We start from the raw sequence: 19,521 nt of genomic DNA on the forward strand, positions 1-19,521 counted from the left end.
CTGGTACCCTTATACATCTAATAACACCTACTTTTTATGTTCACTTAAAAACCACGTTTGCAAGGAGAACGATCGTGTTCACCAGCATCAAACAACCTCCACACAACCACAACATTTTGCCGACCACACCAAAAGGAGGTTTGAAACCAGACCTCAGAATTAAAAGTAAGCCAAGCATTAATTATATACGCGGAACGACTTCTCATTTATTATTTTATTTAATACGAGGAATCTCGACAGTAACGGCGAAACCGGAGCTCGAGTGTTATGACGACTGCCCGCCAGCCGCGAATGCCATAGAGGGGGGGGGGAGTGAAATCGAGGCAGCATCTGCCGGGTATAAATCGGTTGTCTCCCACGTCTCCTTACTACTTTAGACGGGTGAATGTTTTGCGGTAAGGGCAAGGTAGCGCCACGCAGTCCCGAACTGCAGACTGAGGCCGCGCCTGGCAAAGTCATAATCACGGCTGAGGTTTCTACCCAACACACTGACGAGATTCTTCACAGCACCGACTGGTCGTTACATGACATAATATATTACAACCTTATTGTCGAGAAACGAATTTGTTCGAAGAAATGAACTCGTGCCGTGTTTTCCATTATTTTGTGCACGGACAATTTCAACAGACGAATTTGTTGCTTGTGAATAGAGATACACGGAAGCCCTTTAAGGCTATAACCATTGGCATAGTGAAAAATTCTTTTTACTTATTTTGTTCAGAAGTAAACTTTGGCGAAATGGATAATTTACTAATGGTTAGTTGGCCAAATCACTGTTTACTCCACAGATGTCGCACAACTATGGAAATGGAAACAATTGTGCACCATTGTGTAATGTTTTTAAGTTTCGTAATAATATTTTCTTATGTTCCTGGATGATTGAGCCAGTATTTAAAAGAAAAACTTCTGTTTCTCCTCTTAAATGCAACGTAATTTTACTCAAAAAGCAATAATAATTATAATAATAATAAAGAACCATTAAATAAGACGACTATTTCGCTCCCAAAGCTAACTTATTCTACAATGTTGTATACTAACGATATCTTCAAAACGAATAGTTCAAAATGCTGCGTTATTTACCCGTTATTAACATCGTTAGTTTCCCCTTACCCCCGCGTTGTAAACTGACAAGTTTTGAATGATTTTTTTTACATGATGATGATCTCAACGAATGATTTAACCTTGAGCGTCGACGGCTGAAAACCAGCCGCGTGCACGGCCGACCTAAACCACTCGGTCGCGCTACCTCCCACTCCTCGTCTCGGTAAATTGGACGCGACATTGGCAAACTACGCGGGACGTTTTTCCATCATCGGCGTCCTGTCTCCTCCGGTTGAAGCCTTGATAAATGGTCCAGCTCGCTTCCCCCTGTCCAGCAAACGGCACACAAGACCAAATTGTCAAGACATGAGATTTAGAAACATCTTAAGTGAATAATTTCGAAAGCAGACGATTAATGTCTGAGTTTGAATTGGGTCGGCACCGGCTAGGCACGAGTTGAAATTTAAAGACACACTCAACCCTCCTTTGTTAAAACTTTCAAAATCAGTGTGCTGTAGGACTATGTCCTCATACTTGGAGTTCCGTCAACGGAACCATACCCTCAGTAGCTCGATCCGAATTTCATTATGGGTCGCATCTGTTGAGAATGTCTCGTAGATTGCTTCGGAGACGATTTTAAACAAAAATCTCACAATTTTTCCTGCAGTTTCTAAAGTGTCAAATGCAGTGCGGTAATCGTACATAATGCCAGGCTTTAGTTGCTTAGCTATGCATGGATAATCAACTCTTAAGGTAACACCATCGTTATGATCTAATTTAAGCAAAGAGGTTTTTTTTACATCCTCTCCCACCCCTTAATTAACGCCCTTTGTCAACGGTTATCCCTCCGTTCCAACCAATCTCGATGCTAGTTCCTCGCTTCCAGAGTTGGGTTGTAGTGTGAACCCCCCATTACTCTCACGTAGTTCCTTTAATCCAAGCTATACGACCGGTCCCCGTCACAAAGCAATCTGGCCGTCCCATCACGGGCGACGTCATCTGTAACGCCAGGCGTTAAAGCCATACCAGGGCCGTCCCGGGGAGCTGATAGGTTGCTCCCGCTGGAGCACGACACATCGGGGTCACCCAGGGGACAACACTCGCTGTCACAACACAGAAGAGTTCTGTGTGTAATACACACAGGCAGTAAACATCCTAACAGGAATGACAACCACAAACACGTATTTCTGCATTCATTATAATGGCGCGATGCTTATGTCATACATCTGGAGACATGGGCAGACAGGATGTTAGATCAAGTATGATTCGAAAAGTACAAGTTTTTGCACGGGTAGCCGATTTCCGCCGCCGGTGTGTCGGAAATCTAGGGCCTGTAACTGATTGGAATCAAAACGTAATCCGTAGGCTAATGTGCAAAAAATCTGGAGGAACATCATAATGTGTCATTACTGTTGCCTTTTATTTACCGTGAAAACTTTGTCACTGTTCATGTGTTGTGTTGGTCTTGTTAACCGTTAATAGTCCTGATTCCGAAACCTTTCACTACTCAGCGATTAAAAGGGCCCGTAATTATTTGCGTCTCGGTTGTTGAGTGTCTGGAATCACAAAATTTAATACAACGTACGTAAGCCAGACCGAAGGTGCTCTTCTTTGCGTTTAGTACATCACGTAAAAAATCCATGGCGCAACCTCTTAAACCAACCAACCAAAGGCCTATTGCCGTCATTAATTTAAATACATGCATAGACAACTGAAGATCAGAAAAGATGATATCAGCGCACTGAATGATATGTATTGAAAAAAATGCAGTATTGGCCTTATTGACCTCATAGGACCGGGCAACTCTGTCCCACCGTTTTTTCCAAGCCCTTGTTAAAGTTAGTCGTAAGACTGCTCGGGAAAAGCGGAACGAGCATGATAAGTACCCTGTCCGAGGCACGACATTCAATCTGGTCTGTTTTGCCATACAGAACCAACAGTTGATATGCAGGAGAGTTCCCGTTTCTAAAGCCGTTTACATAGCTCGCGGTGACGCTCGGTGCTGGGTGATTGTTCGGCGGCCAGTCACCCCTCTCCCTGCCCCTCTGTTCGACCGGCCGTCACCCGGTCGCGGCTGGCTGGGCCCCTCGGAGCTCGGACCCTGACACCCATATATATACCTGCTTGGTATATTAATGCCCCAGCCATTTCCAGTGTCATTATTCTCGCATTGTGCCAATTCCTGTCGACGCACCTCTGGCGATGGATTGAACTGTTGACAGAATTAACAACGGTGTGATGCTTGGGGTTCTCCACAATCGGATCTTGGCTCTATTTTGCCTCCCCTGTTTAAGTAAAAGACCGATGCCTTTTCGAATAATTTTTTTTGGGGGGGGTGTTGCAAAACTACACATCTAGCTCTATATGGACTCTTCCTGCCTATTTCATTGTAACAAATTTATGTAAGTTATGAAAGTTCCATAGAAACGTAGAAGCAAGATCATCATTCGTGTCTCTATGCATTGAAACCATCTTCGTCAACTTTTACAGGAAATGCACTTTAGCCGGAGTTGGAGGAAATGAAGTTTGGTTTGATTGTTTTGCTAAATCTAAATCATTTTACGAAAAATATCTGTCATTCAGTCATGAAAAGCTCTAGCAGAGTTTGTTGTGGGATCTAGTTAAGCACCCTTGGAACCGCCCCTTACTTTGCAGGAACCCACAGCCATGTGAGCGTGTGCTGTGCGATTAACCGTGTTGTTTCAGGTGTGTAAATCCGATAAAGCGCGTCGTTCTGATAAAAAATGCTATTTATTTTCTGATCAACGTGATCTCCCGCAAAACACAGGCAAACAACGAAGACAAGAAGGAAGAGTGCAGCGAGATTGGACCAGTAGAACAGAATTCCAGGTACCGAACCGATTTGCGATGTGGAAAAGTGTGCTTACAAGTAGCCTTTGGTTCAAGCAGTTTATTGCTTATTTATGTTTGGCGAAAAAATATTCAAAAGCTAACGAGAGTGGGACAGTCATTCGAACCCTCGACCTCCTGCTTACTATGTGCAGACATCTTAATTAACCATTCGACCACCGAGCTTGCCGGAGTCGGCTGGCCTGTCGGAGTCGGATGTGCCAGCGGGCACTGCAAACTATTACAAGATGTAGGCCTATTTTGCGTCGGAAAGATGTTACTTTTTAACAGAAAAAATAAATAAAAAATAGCGTCTTCCCGACGCAAAATACATCTTGTAATACACTGGATATACATAATTGCAATACCTCTACGGCCAAACGAAGCCTCTGTGATTTATTTATGTATTTTTTTTAACAGAGAGACAAACTCTGTGAGAATAATCTCAATGAAAAACGCAGCGGTGATGCATGGAAACTAGAAGCCTGTTAATTAACGTGCATTTCTATGAGTACTTCTGCAAACGATGTCTCTTAAGAAATGAAACAACATTGGTGTTAGAGCGGAAAACATTAAAAGTCAGATGCGGAAGCGCACGACTGTTAATCTCATAGCAGCTTCTGCAAATCTTAACTTTTTCCTAGATCAAACCCTTGATAGGATACCACCAAAGGAGCTCTTTTTCAACCCCTACCCCCTACCAGGGTGCCATGACAGCCAAGAGCCGATAAGAAAAGCCCAACACCCCCATAGGCCTGTCATTAGTGGACTTAATCCGAGAACTTTTGGAGAGATTAGGGTCTTAATCTCTCCCCAAATTTAACAGCATCCTTCCTCTTTGGTGAGAAAAAAATGTAGGCAGCTATGCTTTGGTTGTGTGCTGTTAACACGACAAGTGTGACTGACTCCAAGACCGAACATAACAAGCCCCCCCGTCACACCTCAAGAAAAAGAAAAGACATTTAACTTCCCCCTATTCTTTTGTTCAGAGAGGTATTTTGTTCAGGTTGGTGGGTGGAGGGCTCCGACAGGAACCCTTGAAAAGAGCTGACACCGAGATGGAGAAAGAGAGGTGGAGTTCTTTTTGATCTGATCTTTCTCAACAACCTTCAAAGAGAGACTGCTGCGTGACGCTTTTCTTTTTCATCCATCTTTTTACAGCCGACGGCACAAAGGCTGCCGCGATTTTTGATTAATTCTACATCTAGTAGCGTACAGACTTACGGCTTTGCAAACACCACTCGTAAAAACACATCTGCATTAATGCGTGTCGTGATTGTTTGAGATTTTTTCCCTCGACTTGATAGCGATGCCTTTAAGTCTTGAGAGACATTTGTGTTGAAGCTTCGCTGTTTCATTCCAGAGAAGATTTCTGTATAGTGTCCTGCGACCTCAATTTTGTTACCGTCCATGTATTCGCGGGAAAATTCCCTTGCCTTGTTGTGACATCTTTTTTATGCTCATCCAGGGGGCAGGCGCATTGTAATTACCCTGATGTTGGTAGCTCTTTTCGAGTAGGTGTGGAAGGGACAACGGGCCGACTAATAGCGGTATTGACACCACATTCCTTGCTTGTCACTCTCAGCAAACCAAACTGGGTCCCGTTATGTCGTGCCAACCGCACACCCGCTGTGATTGTGTGCGGTGTGTGTGTGAATGTGTGTAAACTATTCGACCTGCCACGAGAGATCCCACAATCATCGAGAGGGTGTATGCGTTGATTACAAAACAAAAGACCCCGAGTTTTGAAAGCGCTGCTCAAAGAAAATGTGCGCCATTGTCAGATACGTCGGCTTTGGAAAAGGATTGCAAGAAAAAGTGGATTAATCACAATGATTAAACAGATGCACACTGTAAGATTGTAGGCCTAAACGTCCAACTCTATAGTAGCTTGTAAAAAAGGCTCCCGCAGAATCAGCAAACGAAAGCCAGCAAATCAATACCGTCCAAACAAGTTGATCCAACATTGTAGGCGGTCTTACAAACTACAGGGCCCCCAGAACAAACACAGAAATAACTGCTTCAGTGAAGATGAAATTGTCATCTCCTTCCTAAGTCACGGGCGGCGTTATCGACGATCGGTGCTAATTAAACTGGTGATCTGACTTGGGTCATTTCCTAACAAGCTTGTTCAACGAAGTAAACCTTTATTATTTCCACACAAGGTCGCGAATTAAATGCCCTGATAAATTGGATGGCTGCTTGAATAATGACAAGTCTGAAGGTTTATCACAATAGGCCTACATCTCATACATCAGAGGCGTGAAAGGGAGGCTCCTCACCAGCCAACCAGGGTTTCCAGAATTCTTTGAAGATTTCCGACACAAATCAAAGCTGGCTTAAAACTCTTTCTAAACATCGAGCCCATGTTTGTTTTCTAGTTAAATTCCAGTATTGCGGGTTTTATTCTATAGCCACTGCGGGTCTTATTCTACAGTCAATTTTTTCATATTTTGTTCTTTGTAAAAATAATAAACTTCGGGTATTAGTAACCCATTGTCGAATGGCTGATGGTCGTAGATTGCAGCGCCCTCTAATGCCGGTATAACTTAACCCCTACGAGCATGGTACCTATAATCATTGACTAGTTCATGGTATAAGTTTTGTCAGTGGGTACCAGACATGCGTTAAGTCGAGTGATTTGGTGGCGGAAATTCTGAACGTCCTCCCAAATGACGTGGTTTTCTGCAACTTCAAGTGCAAGAATACGACTTATTAGTACCAGCTAAGTTGCTGGTAAGTTGATTTGTGCAAACAGCAAATGGTGTAATGTTAAACGTACGTACAACGTGCATTATTTTGTCTTTTTGTTTTGAGGACGAAATTGTTGGGCGCGAACGGTCAAAGTGTGTGATCGTTCAATCGTTAATGGTTAATTCCCCAGACAGCCTATCTTGTTTTATTTCTTATTCACGGTTCTGAAAGATTGTTTCCAAAAGATTTGATTTTGATTGTGATTTGATTTGCAAATACAAACAAAGGTGGAACACACTATGTAGACGGACATGAACAACCAATCATACATTGGGAAAAGTACGGGTAGGCCTGGCCCTAGCCCCACTAGTGTGGCACGGATCACTCCCGATTTATCCTTAGCCACACATCCGTCTACGCAATTTCGTGTCGGCGTATCGAACATTCCGGCGCACCCACGTATCATAGTGGGCACGATTTCTTTTGCACATGAACATGATTCTTGACTTTTCCGCTTTCTAAAAACCATTTATTGAATGATTTCACTCACGTTATTCAGGTATTTTCCAGTCTTTTTGCCTTTATCCATTCAATCTAACGGGCTCGCTCTCTCAGTCGCCATCTTTGAAATAAGGTCGTTGAGCATTGACCCGCCCTCATCGTCTCGACGGCTGTTCCATGTCAAGACATACGTAATATACTGACTGAGCAATAAGATACTACATGTACCAATGGGCTCTTCCAAAACTTTGGCAGCAGTTTAGTTATCTTGACATGGAACAGCCATCGATACGCCAACACGAAATTGCGTAGACGGATATGTGGCTAAGGATAAATAGGGAGTGATCCATGCCACACTAGTGGGGCTAGCCTGGCCCAGGACTGGGTTCAGTCAACTGGACTCCCTCCGTATCCTTTGCCTCACAAGGGTCAATCCAAAAAGTGGATACTCTGAGAAAACGCCTTCTATGAAATCCCTTTTGCATGTAGGCCTATGGATCACTCACCCCATCAAACCACCCATGTATTTCTTTGGGCGATTTCCAGTTTGTAGAAGTCCGTGAAATTTTGGTGTTGATTTGGGCTATTCGTTTACTACAGCAATTAACTCCGGATAGTTGAGTAATGCCAAACACAGTCAGAATCTGTTTGGTCTGGGAACCAGACAGTGTTACAGATGGTGATCCTACTGCTGTTTTATCAGCGACGTTGCATCACTCCTCTGGTGAAGCCTTGTGTATGCGTGAACGCAATGAACATGTCAAAAACAACAGCCGTCGGGTATTTTCATGGGTGTGTGTCATCATTGTGCAGGATGGGGATTGGACGAATGAATGGTGTGTGCACCACACTATGCCGCGTACACTATGTCTGGCAACAAGGTCAGATTCGATCCCTAGCATTGTATGTATTTCGGTTCATCATTCAACAGTCTTTGTCAATGTCATGCTCTGGGGGTCTACATGTAGGTAATAACGCTGTCTGGTTCCCAGACCAAACAGACCCTGACTGTGCTTGGCATCGGTCAACGATTGGGAGTTAATCGCTGTAGTAAACGAATGGCCCAAATTGAAACCCAAATTTCACTGACTTCTACAAACTGGAAATTGCCCTAAGTAATACATCATTGGTTTGATGGGGCGAGTAATCCATAAACGTAAAAGGGATTTCATAGAAGGTGTTTTTGCGGAGTCTCCACTTTTTTGATTAACCGTTGTGGGGCCAAGGAAACGGAGATAGTCCAATAGACTGGCCCCAGTCTTGGGCTAGGCTTAATGCCAGTTTAGAAGAAAACTTTTCATAAGGGTCCCAAAAAGGCAAGTAAAGTCACAGATTTTGTACAAAATCAACTGCTAGCGCAACGCGATTGTGTGATCTTGAGTGATATTCACAAACACAAAAAGTTCACTGTACGTCCCTTTCCAAGTAAACTGAAACAAATTTACGGGGAAGAGTTCCATATATGGACGCCAGTCATTCTTCCCAACAGTGACTTAATAGCCATCAGAAAGCAAAAAAAATGTCCAGAAAAGTTCGATTTAGGAGGGAAAATACCAAGTTGTTTACTGAGAAAACATTTTTCAGACAAGTCTCATAGGGTTTGTGCACAGGGTGTCAAGTGGCATCCGTACAATGGAACTCTATCAAATTTATTAAAAACAATCACCTTATTGTTACGGAGTGTGCCACAAAATTGTACAAATGACATTATAGAGTCTCTATGTGGTTAATTCCAGAAATTAAGGGTCCAAAAGTGTGTCATTTTTGTTTCCCTGTTACATCTGACCTAATTGACATGGAAATATCACCAGAATTTATTTCAAACTATTACTGCTTTTTGGGCAGGTAATTTGCATTAATTCATCACTTTTGGGGATAAGAAATGTGTTCTGAACTTACAAAATCATATGTCAGATGTGACAGAAACTTGAAAAAAATGGACCCCTAATTTCTGGAATTACCCATTTATGGTGTTTCGCTGTAACTTGAAAAGTCGGCCAGGAGATCTTGCATTTATTCGGAAAGTCAGGTGTTCAGCCAACCATTATGTATCAAACGCTTAACGTTTGTAATTCTCACCCTTGGCTTTCTGGTTCTGAAAAGTCTGAGGTTTCCAAACTTTAGCAGCCAGTCATAGTTCCTGTGATACAATGTATCTTGTAGCACAGCTTCCAACACAAAAATACCCTCTTCCCCTTACCAGCTTTCCCCGGACTGCTACAGACCCTGGTCAAATCTCATGGCTCATGCCATGACTGTGGAGGGGAAGTGCCTTGTTTATTTTCGAACTGCCCAGAGAGGGACAGTCAGGGTGGATACATGTATGTGTAACTCAACTACTGTAGTTAATTCACACTCGGCCCCTCATGCAGTGGGGAAGCAATCCCCTGCCCAGGCGTTGAAAGATGGGCTCTCCCTGCAACTACTTTGATATAATTTCTCTGAGGCTTTCTTGTAATGGTTGCGATTAAGAGGTAATCAGGTACACAAACCTTCATTTCCGGTAACAGTAGTGTTTACAATGCTCTGGTTCCCTAGGAACTGCTGGAGTTTGCTTCTTGCTGGCTTTCTTCAGATCGCTCATTGTGAGTTGACCTGCAGATATGTACGTGTACAGTGCGTTTCATTTCCATTTGAATGTGCACGTTGGGCTGTGCACTGACTGTGCATTTACTGTCATTTTCTTTCTTAGGAAGAAATGCCAAGTTTTGGTGTACCGGCTGGGACTAATGTGACACATTTAAGCCTTTTCTTGAAATTGTGTACACCAGCAAAATATAGAGATATCTGACTCCCATTGAAACCATTCTTGGCAGTTGTAATGGGGTAAAAATAGCATTGAATTGAGGTAGAGCTTTCCTCTTTTTTTGGTTCAAAAGTTTTTCTCCACTTTAAAGAGGGAAAAACCAAAAATTTAGGTGCTGTTGATCAGCTTGTCAGAAGTTGGAATTGAAACATTTGTTCCTGAAACAAATTAAATAATAAATCTGACCACTTGAAACTTGCAACCACATTAACAAAAAATCTGAATTGACTTGTTAAAGCTAAAAGATGGCAGAAACAGACAGGAAAACTCTGTACTAAATGTACACCCAACCGTCAACAAAAAGCTTATCTGGCAGACATTAAATGGGGCCTCCAACCATCCCCATATGACTGGAAAACACAAGGGCAACCCACCAAAGAACAAGCCCTACACAGCCCCCTATATAGGCTGGTAATTTAGAACCATCTGTAATGAGGGTAACCCATGAAGTGAGAGCTTGATTATCTAGGGCCTCATAATGAAGAAGATGAGAAATTTTCAGTTTTGGAGGTCAGGTGGGAGGACAGCCCTAGTTTTTCCAGGGCAAACCCATGGAATCAGGTACATCTAGGGACTGAAAACGAGTCCCCATGCTGACATAGGTGGGATTTGAACCTGTGTCGCAGAGGTGGAAGGCAAGGAAAGGGCCTCTACACCAACCTGACTCTTGAAACATTCATGCATGCAAGGTTCCAAGATATAACACTTGTTGAGGTGTCCCCACATCTCATAACTAATACATGTTGATTGGGGCTAGTAGGAAAATACAGTGTTTTAAGAAAATAGGTGTCATTCGTTCATGGAATTCAATGCATCTGCAGCTGAGAGATTGACAGTCTTACTGGATTCGGTGTGGTTAGAATTGACTTTTATTGTGCAGGGAAGTGAAATTGTGCATAAGTAACCTTTGATGATTACACTCAATTGGCTGTAGTGGCACGCAGATGCTTAATTTAATGAAGCACATGAAAGTTGGATTCGGAAGTGCTGAGTAGTGTCACATCCAATGGAGAATTCCGTGAAAGGATGAAAGCGAGTTCCTGCTATGAAATATCAGGGGAAAGTTGCAGAGGGTTTAGCCAAGTTGCGTGATGCCAGCTACATGGAAATGTTGTCCGTGCGTATTTACAGCAACTCTGCTTATCCCCTTGGAGGGCTCAAGGAGCAGGTGAGACAAACTGATAAAGACACAAATTCTGTTCTTGTTAATTATCCCCAAATCGTAATGAAAAGTTCACAGGCATGTGGCACAGTTTGAGCAGGCCGCAAATTGCTCTGTTTTTGGGAAGCCCTTTTGCTTTGATACGAAGCTAAATCCCCCCTGGCTTGTCTAATTTGTCTCGGCTGGATCCGATGGAGCCAAGCCTGATCTGGCAATTTGCAGCATAAAAATGACTAATTCCACAAGGATGTACATGGATCTACTAACCCTGAACTGGACAATGACCTTTGATAACAGTTACTCACATTTTGTAGGGGTCCTGTGAACAGGCCCTTTTTTTTTACTGGATTGTAAAACTCCCAAGTCCTAAGTAAAAAAAAAGGGCCACTTTTGAATGTGTAGGATGAAATATCTTGAGCAACATATTTTTAGAAATGATGTACCCTGACTTAAAATATTATAAGAAAACAAAGTGGTAGACAGGAATATATGTTTTATTATTAGAGATAATCCAATTTAATTTCTGCTTTGATATTGTGCCGGCCATAACACGCATTGAACCAGCTCTGAGCTTAAGTTGCACACCCCTGGGCAAATGGTCGGTGATTTGATTGTGCAGTGCATGCACTGCGAAGCATGCCAATGTGGCTGTGTGCCAGAATGGGTATGTGCCTTTAATCCTTTTGCTGTAACCGTCAAAAACAGTCAAAAATTCCTTCCACTTCCCCTGTACAGTACACTGACATATCATATGTCACTTGACTGATTTTGACTGATAGGACAACTGTGTTGAGAATGCATCTTTGCATAAAAGGGTTAATTTTTAGGATCTACAGCCAGACTCCACTGGTGCCTTTGATGTTGAAACTTCTTGGGTTCAAGAACCAGGTTCTGTGACCCGTGGAATGCCGTGCATCACAGCTCAGTGTAGTCTGTTTGACTCTGAGAAAGTGTCACTGTACTTTGGAGATCTGAGACTTTTAACAGAGCTGTTTCACTGCTTAAGAATTACTTATTACATGTATTACTAATACGTAAGTGTATTTTATCATAGGCAGTTTTGGTTTGTGTCATATAGTTTTTGCCTTCCTCCCATTTTTCCCGGATTCTTTTCCCTGGGTGAGTCAGTTATAAATGAAATCCTGACTTCTGGACAAAATCAGAATCATCAGTACCAGATTCTTAGAATCACCAAAGTCGTTTATGTCTAGGTGAACACCTTGCCAAGGTGTCTTTATTACCATAATCTGTACTTGATCTAAACAATTCCAACATCTTTCCAGATTTAATTTTCTTCCTTTGCAGCCTCAGTAATTTAGTTCTGTGTATTAAAACTGAAGCCATAAGTTCCAATTTCCACCCCATTTCATTCTACCGTAGTGTATGACATAAACGTATTCCTTGTAAGGGGGAGGGGGGGTGTGGCTATAAATAGTCTTGGAACTCCTCACTTTCTGGGTACTTACATGTAGGAAGGCATTTCTCAGCAGGGTTGATGTAGAACAACAGGTGGGGGGGGGAACTCTACAGAGGAAGGAAGGGGGGCTCAACTGCCCCATTGGTCTAGCAGCCAGTCTGGTGCAAGAGTGGAGACATGACGGAGATGTTTGGCTTTACAGGGTTACCAACCAGAAGAGATTCTGTATCATGTGTGTTTGTGTGCAGGCATGGCATACATAGTGTGGACCTCTGCACAAAAGAAGTCCACATAATGTAGGGTGCGATGGCATAGTGTGGACTCGCACATGTCCACACAATGTTTCTCCCCAGTTTCAGAGGCAATTTGGGGTCAAAGTTATCTGTGGCAAAATGAAGAGGAACAGTCCAGGAAATCAACAAAAATCCAGCTTGAAGGAGTTATCCTAGTTGGAGAAAAAGGAGCATTTTTCCTCAAGTTTTCTTAACCAAAGGAGAACAAAGGAATGTCCACACTTTGTACGTAAAACAGGTGTGTGTGGTGATTTCATCTTAGGATCTCCCCCCCCAGGCTTTCAAATTGGATTGGAAGGGGGGGAGAAGGGGAAGGCATTGTATAAGAAGAGTAATAGAGGATCACTTAACCACCCTGAGCAATTTAGCCTAGGCACCGGTAGGAATAAACTGCCAGGAGAACAGGTGTACACACTGCGGTCTTGTTGGCAGAGGGCAAACTGTAAATTTGATTCTACAGGCCTACCTACATGTAGTCCAAAGAGATCCTGGAAATGATGTAGCCTCACTTTTGCCAAGATGATTTTAATGTCATTCAAACTTGATTTTCATAGTGTACGGTTTGAAGCCAAACTTGGCTCATTTTTTGTTTCATTTGTTCCAAATATTCTACAATGCGTAGCCCTGCTGTGGTCCCAGGACATGGAGACAAAGCAGAAGCCAGAACCAACCCGAGTTTGGAGAAAAGCCCACAGCGGGCTTCCCAGTCCACAAGCACCAGCTGCCCACCGAGCAATCATTCATCATGAATTGGTGGGCGTTCATAGGAAATGGAACGGGAATTTTGGAAACCGAGCGAAGGCAACTTGAGAAATTCACAGGTCATGGTCGGTAACCCTGTTAGTGCAAAGAATGCACACATGACGTGAAGGGAGTTTCGAGGGTTACAAGTGACTTGCGACTTTTGTTTTGATATTCATCACTGATTGGACTGTGTGAATGGGAGATGATGATTGGTTACCTTGGAACAAAGTCTCGTGCTTAAGATGTTTGCGTGTTTTTGGTTTGTGCGCTCTCTTTACCCTTCCCTGAGCACTTGCATGAACGGATGGATAAATGTACACATGCCACTTCTTCTTGCTGGACAACATGTCGTGTGCACCTGTTTGTTTGCATGCATCTCATTGTGGAATGCAAACTGGTGACTCTCTGAGTCATATTCGTGACGCATGATGCTAAGTTCAACCGTCCCCCTACTCGCATGTTCTTTGTTGATCCTCTGCACTCGTTTACCCACTGAGTGTAACCCTACAGTGTATTTTATAGGGTGTGATCCCTATTCTGCCACTCACTTTTGGGTTGCACACAAAGAACGGGATTCATCATTCGTAACAGTTGTCAAATCAAATCTGTGTCAAATCAGATGGCGGGACATCTGACATTGTGTTCGATCAACTCCATATGATTGCTACATCCTGCAGGAAACGCTTATGAAAGTAACAGTGTCATCACGCTGCCCCTGTGATGCGGTCACATTATTTTATCGGTGGCAAGTTGATGTTGATTTGATCGCCTCGTCTCGAGTCTCCGGCTTGCTCAATATGTAGGCTGAGGTGAGAAGTGCCATTGACTCAAATTTGAAAAGTGATTTCCTCATGACGGTTAGCCCAGGAAATCACATTGCTGGAGCCTCTAATTTCATTGCAGTTAATCACCATTCGTCATCAGAGGACTTACAGTTTGCATGAATCAACCATTCATGAATCAACCTTTTTTTCTTCACAGCTACACAGCTTTTGTTGACAGCATAAATCAATCACAGCAAGTTTGCTTAGGTTCGGTGAGCTGATTTTTGTGTGTATTCCCCTCAATTTTGATTCAAACATTACACTGGCTAATGGTCATCAAGTCTGTTGTGGATAAAGTTTGTCATGGTTAAAAAAATACACTTGGAGTGGACACCATGATTTGGAAATAGGTAATTTTATGTTGTGATATAAGCAAGGGTTGTAATTGGCAACTGATTTCATTAAATTATTTTTCTTTGCAAGTTGTGAAAAAGATTTCCATCCACAACAACTGTATCCTGCCCCTCAAAAAGGAGTAACCTCTTTTGTATTACGTTAGTGCCTGAAAAATTAACGGCTTTGTGGGTTTCTTGACCACACCCGGTATTAAAGACTTTCTCACAATTTGACACTGTCATGCCTGGGCATAGAAATGTGAGCTGTAATTGAAACGGGAAAGAGTTTTGTGTTTGTTTCTTGTCAGGGATCAGTTCAGGATATGTGGAGTGATGCAGAGGATGTGCGGGGAAGATTTACGCATTGTACAGGACGCTCCTGATGGTCCCCTTGTGGGAACCCAGATCCCCTCCCGATTCATATGGTCAGAGCACTGCAACCCCCCCCCCCTAGCATCACCAATTCTCATCACACTTCCCGATGTCAGTTGGCAGAACTCTGTAACAGTTTCCAGACTGATCCCCGTAATTATTTGTAGTTGTCATACACGGAAAGGCAACGCAAGGTGCATGCATGTTCTTTCTTTGTCCACAGAAGGGGTTTCAGTTTGCTCGATACTTGTTCGCTTTGCACTTTTTGGGTGTTGGGCAGGGCAGAGGCATGTACACAGGTGTACAAGCATGGAGCATGACCTTAAATAAAACAAACATTTGCAGTTGTTTTTTTTTCCATTGGCTCTGTAGTGAAGTCACAAAGTAAAAATCTCATTCTGTAGCAGACCAGCACCTGTAAAACTCTCCGGTCTTATTCTGATTCAAGTTCGATCGCTAATTTCTCCCAAACTTTTTTGTCAGTTTTCAGAAATTAAAAGCCTAACTACATCCAAGTATCATTGTCTGTAGACATGCAGTCTGTAGTCCCCAACGGTTTGCTGAGTGTTGTCTCCTCAGTCTCCAGAGCTGTGACTAACTCCGTGTCCGACTACGGCTAGGTCTTTTGTCTACACGTCTCCTCACATTTCCAATGGAGTGGAGACCTAGACCCACACGTAGCTCTAGACAAGAGATTCGGATGCAGCCTAATTCTTCAGGTTGTGGGCATGAATCCAGCCTGTCACTATGCTGCATCTCCCTACCTAGGAGCAAATGGCTGAGAAGAGAAGTGGTGGTTGGCCTTGACTTGCCCTTTGCACCTGCGATGCTTACATGGCACTATGTATTCCTCAGGAAGAGATGAGATGGTTGGAGTTCTATGTGCCCAGTGAGCAGGGGTAATAATGATGTACATGTACCAGTACTGGTGGGTCCAGGATGAGATGGTTGGAGTTCTATGTGCCCAGTGATCAGGGGTAATAATGATGTACATGTACCAGTGCTGGTGGGTCCAGGATGAGATGGTTGGAGTTCTATGTGCCCAGTGAGCAGGGGTAATAATGATGTACATGTACCAGTACTGGTGGTTCCAGGATGAGATGGTTGGAGTTCTATGTGCCCAGTGAGCAGGGGTAATAATGATGTACATGTACCAGTACTGGTGGGTCCAGGATGAGATGGTTGGAGTTCTATGTGCCCAGTGAGCAGGGGTAATAATGATGTACATGTACCAGTACTGGTGGGTCCAGGATGAGATGGTTGGAGTTCTATGTGCCCAGTGAGCAGGGGTAATAATGATGTACATGTACCAGTGCTGGTGGGTCCAGGATGAGATGGTTGGAGTTCTATGTGCCCAGTGAGCAGGGGTAATAATGATGTACATGTACCAGTGCTGGTGGGTCCAGGATGAGATGGTTGGAGTTCTATGTGCCCAGTGAGCAGGGGTAATAATGATGTACATGTACCAGTACTGGTGGGTCCAGGATGAGATGGTTGGAGTTCTATGTGCCCAGTGAGCAGGGGTAATAATGATGTACATGTACCAGTACTGGTGGGTCCAGGATGAGATGGTTGGAGTTCTATGTGCCCAGTGAGCAGGGGTAATAATGATGTACATACATTGTACTAGTTGTTCCTTGAGTACAAATGTTGCAGGACATGTGCACTTACGTACATGTACATCTAGTGTGTGAGTGCCCAATTTGGAACTGATTCACTTTACGAGACAAGTTTTAGTCATCCACAGTTGGGTAGCAAGTATGACTCTTGCCATCCAGATGTCTCATATTCATCAGTGGCAGTTACAGGTCCATAAATCACAAACGGGTGGAAGTCCGGTGACATTCTGCAGGTATGAGGATACAGCCCCACAGCACACTTTGAATCAGCAGAGCAGTCACACTTGTTGGAGTTGCAGAGATGGACTCTGTTGCCCTAAAAAATAAACTCAGCAGAGATATTTTGGTCTGCTGCTTATCTCCTGGTAATTGGGGATTAGATGGGGGAGTTGACAGACGTTTCCACCTTCAGTTGGTGTGTCTGCCAGTGTATGCGGGTGATGGGTAGGAGGAGGTTGAGAGTTCAAGTCATCTTGTTAATAGGGGAAGGGGATACACATGTGTAGTGCTGTCAATAATTAAGAGGGCTGAATCAGAAAAACTCTGCGTACATATGTGCTTTGTCATGTTGTTTTTTTTCTCTCCCCCAGCATCCGCTCTGAGCAGAAACAAGAAAAGAGAGGGGGTACTTTTACATGGCAAAGACGGGCCTGTGGTGGGAACTCACCCGCATGCGCGTGCAGGATGCGCTGAGCAAACGCGATCACTTTCTATTTGAATGTGTGGTCTTTGCACGTGCACTTGTTGTGTATACCAGCCCATTTGAGAAACTTCCTACCAGCCTGTCTTTTCTATTCCAATGAGGGTGCACTTCACCTCGGGCCAGATTGGTTACCAGCGTTTCACCAGGAGTAAATGGAATTGATTGATGTTTACCAGTTTATACTGGAGGCCATGTAAACACAATTGGGCAATCTGTCTTCATATGCAAGTGATCAGGGCTTTAGCACCGTGACAACAGTACATGTATGTATCCTTCATGTGATCTGACAAAGTATGTTGATGTATGATCCTACAAATATGGTAAACAATTCCCATAATTCCAGTGTTCGGCCATAATTTCATCCTTGGCACCTCTCTGAGTTTTGATGATAGGTGTATTTATGGTTGGCATCATCGACATGAAGTCCTTCTCAGTTTTTTGCAACATCAGTACTGCCAAAAAGAATTGTTTTGTTTCTAAGTTGCACCGTATTGTGCATCAATACCAGTAAATGAAATCATGTATCATGTACTTGTCAACCTGTTGCAAACCATTTGTGGTGACTTGACCAATTTTGTTCGGCAGCCACTGCAAACAAAATTTCAACTTTGAAAAATTTGGTTACGGAACAAGTGAAATGACATGTATGTGATTGCTCCATAATGTTACACAAGATAGTGATTCATCTTTATGAGTACATGTACTTGTACATTTCCCAAAGTGGCAGCCACTCTAGGAGTTGGAATTAAGAGAAAATTTGTTGTTTTCATTCGGCTGCTCAGACTTAAACACTCATGACACATCCGTCTACATTTTTATATGTCCCATTCTTATCTTTGGCGAGCATGTGTTTTTGCAGGTCCGAAGGGCAGTCAAACTCTTCATCTGGCATTGGTTGTGTGTGCTGATGCCTCGCTACCAGGAAGTATAGTTTTCTAGTTCCTGCTTGCTCAAACACCCCCCCCCATCTCATCCATCCGGCCTTTGGTACTGGGGACCTCCCCTTCCCCCTTCCCCCGGTGCACAGGTGCTGGGACACAGGATATGGGCCATTTTTCAGGTGCCAAGAACTCTAGACACGACGAAAAGGTGGATTAAGATCGTTTGGGAGATGTTTGCCTGGCTGCGCCTGAAATCCTCGGTGGTAATCCTGTTCTGACAGATTCGTTGCCATTTTCGGCAGTCATAGAAATTCTCCAGAGAGGAGAAGTAATTTGTGCATTCATTAAGACACACACCTTTAGCCGCTGTTGTGAAACTTGATGACGTACTCAAACTCGGGCGTTAAATGGCTTTCATGGTCATGTACGTGCACATGTACGCCACAAATGACACAGAAAAGTAGGATTTTTTGTGTGTTTTTTTTTAACAGATTTCAAGTTTTAATTGTGATAATTGTTGACTTCCAACATATTAATAGTCTACGCGGTCTTTGTGGAGACCTCACACAAGTTCACAGTGTCAAAATCAGTCCCCCCCCCCCGTGACCAGTTTTTTCAGCACTTTGCAGCAGTTGTCAGAAAAATATGCTGCCTGAAATGGGAAGAGGAACATAGATACATGTATGACCCATTTGTTGGGCCTACAATCTTGGGGCAAATTTGGGCCACCTTGCTGTTGTAAAGCAAGGGACATCACAACACTAACGTCTTCCTTACGCTGACAAAATACACTAAGGTTGGGCTGGGCTCGAACGGCAGGAACACGACTCACGAACACAGTTCTGGAAACGGGCACACACCACCTCATCGGGGTTTTATAAGAACACACGGAACAAAAATTGTTAGATTTTGATTTTTGAACAGCTGCAAATTTGGCAAAAATTAGAGTGATGGCTTACAAAGCCAGAGACAATAGGAAACTTTGCAAAAGTAACATTAATTATTTTCCATAACGCAGAAATGAATGTTTCTGTTCCAACAGAAAAGAATTCAGACCAGTCATCAAAATATTAACTCTCGAATAACGTACATGTACATGGGCGGACACCGCCATGTTGCTTGTCACTAAGTACCAGGGATAACCGGTTGTATGTTCCCGGTGTTCGAGCGGCTGACCCAAGAACAACAATGAAGCTGTTCATTAACATACGAGAAAAAGCTGCCCGAACTCAGCCTTTGAAAGATCTGCTTTTATTGTGCGTTTGGAAACTCTGGGTCT

The 19,521-nt window shown here is 43.3% G+C and overlaps 1 protein-coding gene across 15 annotated transcripts in view; it reads left to right on the forward strand.

Annotated features, from left to right (window-relative positions):
- Positions 1–19,521, forward strand: part of LOC110974786 (uncharacterized) — a 148,598-nt gene that overhangs the window by 15,081 nt on the left and 113,996 nt on the right. For 9 of the 15 annotated variants that reach the window (XR_015425711.1, XR_015425710.1, XR_015425716.1 and 6 more), the window contains exon 1: positions 6,514–6,627. The exons of 4 other annotated variants lie outside the window; for them this stretch is intronic. The gene's annotated coding sequence lies outside the window, so the exon portion shown is untranslated. Of the gene's footprint in view, positions 1–6,513; positions 6,670–13,386; positions 14,318–19,521 lie in introns of those variants that run through there. 2 more of the 15 variants (XR_015425713.1, XR_015425714.1) reach the window with 2 other exon arrangements.

Source organism: Acanthaster planci, linkage group LG06 (assembly GCF_054643075.1).
Source record: "Acanthaster planci isolate LZ-2023a linkage group LG06, COTS_SCS, whole genome shotgun sequence".
Lineage (NCBI taxonomy): Eukaryota > Metazoa > Echinodermata > Asteroidea > Valvatida > Acanthasteridae > Acanthaster > Acanthaster planci.